A 9107-nucleotide genomic window follows, 5' to 3' on the forward strand; every position below is an offset into this window, starting at 1 on the left:
GGGGGACAATATTTGCAAGGCACATTTCTGATAAAGAACTTGTATTCCAAGTATACAAAGAACAGTTAAAATTCAACAATAGAATAAAAACAACCAAATTTTAAAATGACAAAAGATACCGGAGCAGACACCTCACCAAAGAAGATATACAGATAGCAAGTAAGCATACGAAAAGATGCTCCATGTCATATGTCACTAGAAATTTCAAATTAAAATGATAAAGAGAAAACCAGTATGCACACCTATTAGAATGGCTAAACTCCAAACAAAGACAACACTAAATACTAACAAGGAAGTGGAGCAACAGGAATTCTCATTCATTTCTGGCAGGAATGCAAAATGGTACAGCCACTTTGGAAAACATATTGGCAGTTTCTTACAATGCTAAACATATTCTTGCCAATGATCCAACAATCATACCCTTTGGTATTAACCCAAATGAGTTGAAAATTTATATCCACACAAAAACCTATATACAAATCTTTATAGCAGCTTTATTCATAATTGCCAAAACTTGGAAGCAACAAAGATGTTCTTCAACACACAAATTGATAAACAAAATGTGATACATCCATACACTGGAATATTACTCAGCAGTAAAAAGAAATGAGCTACCAAATCAGAGGAAGACATTAAGAAATTTTACTTGTTATTGCTAAGTGAAAGAAGCCGGTCTGAGAAGCCTATACAGGGTATGATTCCAAATATATGATATTATGGAAAAGGCGTAAGTGTGAAGACAGAACAAAGATCAGTAGTTGCCTAGAATTTTGGGAGGAGGGAGGAAGGGAAAAGCAGGTGGAGCACATGGGATTTTTAGGGTAGAGAAAATATTTGGATCACACTGAAGTGGTAGAATTATGACATTATTTTCTTTTTCTGAGACAGAGTCGCACTCCGTTGCCCAGGCTAGAGTGCAGTGGCATCGTCATAGCTCACGGCAACCTAAAACGCCGCTCAAGCGATCCTCCTGCCTCAGTCTCCCGAGTAGCTGGGACTACAGGCCCAGGCCACCATGTCCGGGTAATTTTTGTATTTTTTGTATATGTGGGATCTTGCTCTTGCTCAGGCTGGACTCAAACTCCTGGCTTCAAGCAATCCTTCAGCCTGAGCCTCCCAAAGTGTTAGGATTACAAGCATGAGTCATCCCTCCTGGCCCAAAATGATGTTTTGAAGTATATATACATTGTGAAATACTTTAGCTAATGTTTTTCACAGAAATTACTTTTTTAGTTAAATATATATTTAGTTAAAATTAGTTAAATATAGTTATAGTTAAATATTTAGTTAAACATAAATTTTTAGTTAAAATATTCCTTAATGAGCCAACAACTGTTTATGTGAAGGAGAGTCCTGTATGGGAAAAATTCATTTGTATAGACATAGGTTTCTTGGGTCAAACTAAGATGACTGCCAGAGTGTTTTTTCTGCTCCAGTCCTCCAGCAAGCTGGCCTTCCCGGGAGACACATTTAGGTAACCAAGGTATTATCTCCTATGCAAATCAATGTGATCACGCTTTCACTTGGCATGTTGCCACTATTGTTCTGAGCCATATATAAGCACTTGCCATATTCTCGCCGTGTGCTGCATTCCCCCAACAATAAACAGTATGTCTTATGTGCACCCCTCTGCTGGTGTCTTCTTTCAATTTCTGAAAACTATTCCAGTGCACTCGCTAGCTGAAGAGTCCCCTCCCCACATTTGGCAAAGCCGGCAGGATTCAACTGGGGTAAGCATCTCCTCCGCCCCAGTAGGGGAGGCTATGTGGCCTCCCACGAGCTTGTGGTACCCAGTGGCAGCGGTTCTCATGTCGTGGGCCCTTGCCACGGAGTGGAAGGTGGTGGAATGTAGGCCTGCCGCCCTGGAATAGGCCTTGTGGGCCTTGGAAGAGTGACTGCGGCCTGGGGAGTGAGCGATGGCTGGTCGGGTGGGCTGACTCTTCCTTACAGCCCTCCATGAGAAGCATGAGGGCACCCTGTGGCAAGAAGCCCAGGTAAGAGAATTACAAGTGACAGAGGAAACCTGGAAGCCCAGGTGCAGGCTAACACACTTAATGAGTGTTTTGGCCGTGGACCCTGATGAAACCACAAGTACACAGGAGACTGAGGGCAGGGCCCCTTCCCTGCTGAGTGCCCCCTAGTTGTGAAACAGAGAATGGAGCATGTGCAATCCACGGGGACCCGGGGGTTGGCTCATGGCATGCCTACGGTAAGGAAACATATCATTTACTCTGCTTACACGCCTGCAGAGCTGTGGGAACTGGGGAAACAGTGCAGACAACGCCCTGGGGAAGACTTGCCTGCCTGGTTGCTGCACTTATGGGGCGAAGGGATGGATAGTGTCCTGCGTTTGCCAAGGGAGATGGAACAACTGGCATCCATAACTATACGTCCTTCCCTGAGGCAGTGGCTACAGACAAATAGTTGCCATGGGGGGGGGGCGACCACTCCTCCCTTGAATGGCTCATGGATGCTGCCCACACAGTATGGAAGGACTCCGGAGAACTACCCTAAGCCTTCAGGAAGTGGACTTCACACGTTGGTGATGTGCGCTGACTGGACCTAATGGGCGGGAAGGAGTAAGTTCTACAGGTGCCTTACTAAATAGAACTCTAGGAATGCAGAGACTGGGTTCAGTTTGACCGATGTCCTCTGGCTCCCATCTGTCTCCAACACTACTGTGAGCCTGCACCCACCCAGCCTCTGGCAGGGTCAGTCCATAGTTACCAACTATGGGATTGAACATGTCCATGTCCGCCTGTCTCAGCCTGGGCATGACTTTCCCCCATGATGCAGCAACTTTCTTGCAATGTTGAGCAAACCCTTTGCTGGACCCAGGACCCTGACTGGGTTTGACCCAGGAGGAGGGGACAGATAATCCTGATGTTTTTAACGGGTACGGCCTGTACTTTGATGTCCTTGGAGAGCTGCCGAGGACTCTCCTGAACTTAGGATGTGGCTCTGGCTGTGCTGTGTGATCTGGCACAAACCTTTGGTAGTCATCCAGCATGTAGGCATTATCTTTGACCACTCAGATTCTTTCCTCTGTGTCATCCATCCTATTCTTAAGGCTTTCCACTGTATTTTGTGTTTCCTTAAATGCTTCTTTCATTTCCAGAATTTCTGTTTATTTCTTTCATAATATTTCAATTTCTTTAGAGAATTTTTCATTCATTTCCTGTATACTTCTTGTGGCTTCTTTGTGTTGGGTTTCTATTTTCTCTTCAGTTCCATTGAGTTTTCTTACAATCCATATTTGGAATTCTTTCTCCATCATTTTAATCATTTTGTTTAAATTGATATCCGTTGTTGAGGATGTAATTATTTCTTTTGTGGGTGACTTTTCTCTCTGATCTTTCATGTTTCCTGTGTTCTTTGACTGATTCTTTCTCATCAGGCTACTTTGTCGAGAACTGGGAGTGATAGGACTGGCTTATGGCCCTATGTCCAAGTCCCCGAAGGGACGTTCCTTGACAGTGCTGGGGAGAGGCAGGCTGGTCCTGTATTGCCTTAGAGGTATTTTAGGAAGTTGGGTTACCTCTGACCTGTTGTCCTCACCTCTTGCCAGTGGAGATTAGTGATTTTGGTCCCACAGCTTAAGCTCTCAGGTGGTGAATCGCACTTGTTGTATGCCTCCACTGCCCTCTAATAGCTTGGGATGGAAGGCACTGTGTTAAGCTATGGGATTATCTTCTCTGTTATTTGTTGTGTTTTGCATGGAAGAGTCAGTTATCAAGTCATCTGATGCCTCTGTTTCGGGCTCTGGACCGCCGGATAGGGTATACAAATGCCGCGATCTTTGGGAAGAGTATTGCCACTCCCGAGCGTTACTTGAACCCTGTTTCACCATTAGGTGGGGTAAGCACAAGACACATCACAACTGGTGCCTACAAGCCTGAGAGTGTATGCTTCTGTGGTTCCTAGATCTTCCACTAGGGGGAGCGGCTAATTTGTATTTCAGGGCTCTTTCGCCACACTTGGGAGGCTGCTTCTGATGGGAGGGGTCAGTTGGTGCAATTGCTGAGGACTCTGGCCAGGATTTTCCTCCCAGTCCACAAACCCCAAAGCTGGTACCACCTGGACGTGGAGAGCAAGCCCTAGAGTTATGTCCTTATCAGATGACCTATGCCAGTCCCGCGGACCGAATCCACAGGCTGCCCCCTATTGCTTAGCACGAAGGGCCCGCAGATTCATGCCAGTCGCACAGAGAAAGTGGCTTCTCTCGCGTCTCCTAACCTCTAAGGACATGAAAGTCACAGGGCTGGGGGAGGGGTGTTGCCAGAGACTGCCGCGTGCCCCAGCATCTGGGAATCCCACTGACAGTGGCTTCCACCCACATAGCACCAGTTTCACCTGTGTTCGGGGGACACTCTGAAACTCGCCCACTGACAGCTTGTGGGTCAGAATTGACCAACCCTGTATGATGCCTCAGTAAATGCAGCAAAAGGGTGTGCAAACTGACCTCCCTGTCAGTAGGTGGCGCTTGCTGGGAGGGGCAACCTACAGTTTTGCTTTTGGTCCTGTAAGCAGCTCTAGTTCCTCTGGAAAAGCACTCTAGTACCTCAGGTGGTGGGTGGGGCCCTGTGACTTTCAGGTGTCTCTTTATTCTCCACATCTTCAGTGGTGGTTGGGTTGGGGGAGCCTGCCCTCCAGCTCCACAAATGCTTTTAGCAAGGGTCAAAGGTCTCTCCTCTGCCTCTGGGCACAGCTGTCAGGGAGGGCCTGAAGTGCCTCCACTCAACCAGAAAGTCCGTGTGGCAGTGGGGCTGCCTGAGACCCACCATGTGGTGGTCTGGAGCAGGCCTTGCTCCTTTCCACCATCCCCTATGCCATAGTTTCTTCAGGGCCTCTGATGGCAGGCAGAAGTTCCCCTATGACTGTGATGGGGGCCAGGAGGTTCCCTTCCCAGGATCAGGGACTGAGCTGGGAGCACGGCCCTCCCAGGGAAAGAGAGGTTCCCTGGAGCATGCTACAGCTGGGACCCATTCTCATCTTCCCCTAAAGGCACACACACCTCAGCAGACTACTTCACAAATATCCCTTATGTGGCCCTGGGCAATATGATGAGCCCGGAGTGTATAGGATCTGGCCTGCAGACGTGTCCCCCAGGCCCAGGAGATCAATCCCTAACCATGTGAGGCAGAAGAATGCTGGTTCCAAGTCACCCATGTGGTGTCCAAGCTGGATCAGTGTCCCTCCGCCTTGGCCTTTGCCCTGCTCTGCTGGAGTAACTGGGCAAGTAGTACCAGGAAGCCCCAGCAGGTAGGGAGCTCACAGTCCGAGCACCCCTCAGTCCACCCCTCAGTCCACCCCTCAGTCCTCAGGGCCCGAAAAGGAAAGGTATAAGCCCTACTCCCAGTGGATGTCTCCACGTGGTGGCTGAATTGTCTCTCTCAGCAGCCCCAGGGAGGGCAAAGGAAGGGGAGAATGAGGACTAGGTTGGAGAAAGAGTCCACACAGGTAGTCTCTGAAGGTCTCTCCGGGAGGCAGTCGTCCCGGAATGACCAGGCCCTGGAGTCCCCTAGATCACCTGGGACACACTGGACCATGTGGCTCCTGCAATCTTGGCCAGAATTGAGAAATATCTGAGTGGGGACAAGCAAGACAGATTCTGTAAATGGAGACATTAGTACCTACTTCTTAAAGTTGTGGGAGTATTCATGAAGTTAATAATTGCAAAATGTTTAAAACCTTGCCTGGAACAGAGTAAGGAGTTAATAAGGCCAGCTATTTTTTTTTTGAAGAATGCACAATTCTAACATTCAACGTACTTGTGACATTATTTACTCTTTGAAGCTCATAAATCCATTTTCTTCTGGAGATAAGTGGGCTGTAAAATCAAAGTGCATTAAAACTAGAGACCACATATTTTATTCTACATACTGGTATTGTTTTGAGAGTTAAAGAGGTATTGTTAATAATTAAGCCAGGGCTAGCACAGTGGCTGACGCCTGTAATCCCAGCACTTTGGGAGGCTGAGGTGGGAGGATCCCTTGAGCCCAGGAATTCGAGGCTGCGGAGAGCTTTGGTCATGTCACTGCATTACAGGCTGAGAAACCAAGTGAGACTCCATTTTTAAAAAAATAAATGAATAAAAATTAAACCAGGACAGGAGGCATCCATCAGACTGAATCTGGCAAATCGAGATATGAAGTATCTTCCTTGCTATAAACTCACCACTCCACAGGGGGCGGCAGAGAGCAATCCCCTGGGCTGATGTTACAAAACAGGGTTCTCTGTGTCCCCCACCATGCTAGCTCCCTTTGAGTAACGGGCCTGACTCAAGGACTGAGAGTTAGGCAAGAGCCAGGTGAAAGCAGGCAATGGCTACATTCTGCAGCTGAGAGCCAAGAGCATGGTTGGGAATCCAGGCCTGGCGTCCTGCTCCTGTGGGATCTGGCTGGTGACAGAGGGTGGAGGAGATGACCTCTGGGGCCCCTCCTCTGCCCACAGCTGCCAGGCCCAGGCACGGGTATAGCTAGAGAAGCCCTTTAAACATAAATCTGATCAAGTCCCTTCTCTGCTGAAAATCTCTCCATGGGTCCTGCCGCTGTCACCTTTGTCCTTGTCCCCCACATTGGTGGGCTCACTCATCCTACACAGGCCACACTGGCCCCCTGGCCGCTCTCCAAACTTGAGGCACATTCCTGCAGCAGGGCCTTTGCACTGGCTGTTCCCTATGCCTAGGGCACTCCCTCATCTCCTTCAAGTTTCTGTTCACATGTCCTGATTTCAGCCAGACCTTCCCTAATTACACCTGGCCTCATCCCACACTCCTCTTCCCCTCACCCTGCTCTGATTTTATTTTGCCACAGCTTTTAACATCTTCTGGCACTCCGTACAATATAGTTACTTCTCTTATCTCTCGATAAGAGAGATCCCACTTCCCCTCTGTACACGATGTCAGTGCCACAAGTACAAGGAGTTTTGTCTGTCTGTTCTCAGTGTTACCTTCAGCTCAAGAACAGAGCCAGGTCCCAGGGTCAGGAAAGTCCATTGTGGCTCCTCTCCAAGATCAGGAAAGTTCAGGTGGCCCTTTGTTGGTCCCCTTGTCCTGGATCAAAGGAGTATGAGGTGAGGCTGGGCCTAGCAGCTTTGACTGTCAGACTCAGATAACCCATTCTCCTGTTTCACTCTCACGCATATGGGGTGACTCAGCCACGTCTATTCCCTAGATCAGGATTTGTGGTTGTGGCAAGTGGTTTATTTAGCTTTGCAAGCAAGGTACCAGTTCCCTGTTTTATTTTATTATTTTATTCTATTGATTATAGATGGGGTCTCGCTCGGTCATCCACGCTGGAGGGCAGCTGTATAATCATAGCTCACTGTAACCTTGAACTCCTGGGCTCAAATGATACTCCTGCCACAGCCTCCTGCGTTGGGAAGACTACAGACATGTGCCACCACACATGGTTAATTTTTAAATTTTGTTTTTGAAGAGATTGAATCTCACTATGTTTCCCAGGCTGGTCTCAAACTCCTGGCCTCAAGGGATCCTCCCGTGTTGTCCTCCCAAACTGTTGGGACTACAGGCATGAACCACCAAACCCAGCCGTGCTCCCCATTTTAAATGAGAGAGAAAGAAGAAGCCAGGCAGAGGAGCAGAGGTGGACACACTCATTCCTATATTGGGTAACTGTGGACGGACCGCTGTCGGGGGCAGGGAGGGGGCAGGCTCACAGCGATGGTGGAGACAGATCTGAACCAGTGGATGTCAATCCAACTCCTCCCAGTCTCTGTGCTCCTGGAGCTCAGAGTTTAGAGAAAGAAACACGGATACAGAGAAAGAAAGAGGGAGCGATGCAGAAGGGACCACAGCACCAGGAAAAGGCACAGACAGGAAAAGACAGGGACAGAATCGTCAAGCTCGATCAGAGAGACACGAGGAGTCCAGGAGAGAAAGGCTCCAGGGTGGGCTGTGTCTGGTTATCCCCAGGTCACAAGCTCCCTGCCTTTTCCGACCTGTTCTACCCCTGCCTCTGGGTTTCAGCAGTTTCATCTTTCTCATCCCCTCTGTCATCATCTCTGTGTCTATGGCTGTCACGGAAAAGGAGAGAGGAGGGAGAAAGACACTGAGTATCAGGAGGCCACACAAAGAAGGTACCAGGACACACACACACACACACATACTACAAACATATGAAGACACACAGTAACACACATCACAGCCACACCAATACCAACACACCATCGCATATAAATCGTGCAAACAAATAGAAGCTTACACTGATTCATGCACAAGAATGTACAGCAACACCATCACACAAATACTAGCACATGACATCTTATGGTCAAGACAAAGTGACAATGACTAGAGGAAACCTTCCCACCAAAACAGCCACGAAATGGAGAACATACAACAACAAAAAAAAACATTTTTCAAGACAAAGAACTTAAGGCAATGCAGGGCAGGGATCCTCAAGAGATAGGAGACAAAAGAGAAGAGCCTCAGTTTACAGTTTTGAGAGGGTTTCCAGGCTGCAGAGCAGGAGAGAAGAACCCATGTGGCACCCAAAACACTCTCTGAGTTGAGGAGACAGAATGGACAGTTTGAGGGACTGAGGCAGCTCAACTTCACAGGACAGAGTGCAGTTTAGGAGCTGCACTGGGGGAATTCAGGTGAACCCTGTTCAGTGCATGTGTGCGAGGAAATTACCTGAAGCTAGAGAAAGACCCACCTGAAGGAATTAGAGGAAACAATCTCACTTGTTCACACAGGGCCAGGAATAATGCCTGCTACCATCATCCGGAAAGAAAAAAGTTCATAATGCATAGGGCATTGGGACTCAGGAAAATATTGTCTCTGTAGAGTGGAGTAATTATTCCTACACTGAACACTTCTCAAACTTGCTGAACAAATCTTAGAAACAAGAACTGAAAGGATAAATGTTTCCCAATTAACTTAGTTGGGTTCCATAACAAAGCTCAAGACTCTTTAATGAGTACAAATATCCAATACCTAATGGGGTAAAATTCATAATCTCTGGCATCCAACAAAAATTGACAGGCATTCTTATATGTGCACTTATGTGTTGATCAGTTAATACCAATTTGATGGTGAGTACATGTGGTGCTTGTCTTTCCATTCTTGGGATACCTCACTTAGT

This window comes from Propithecus coquereli, unplaced genomic scaffold (assembly GCF_000956105.1).
Source record: "Propithecus coquereli isolate 6110/MARCELLA unplaced genomic scaffold, Pcoq_1.0 Scaffold53, whole genome shotgun sequence".
Classification (NCBI taxonomy): Eukaryota; Metazoa; Chordata; class Mammalia; order Primates; family Indriidae; genus Propithecus; species Propithecus coquereli.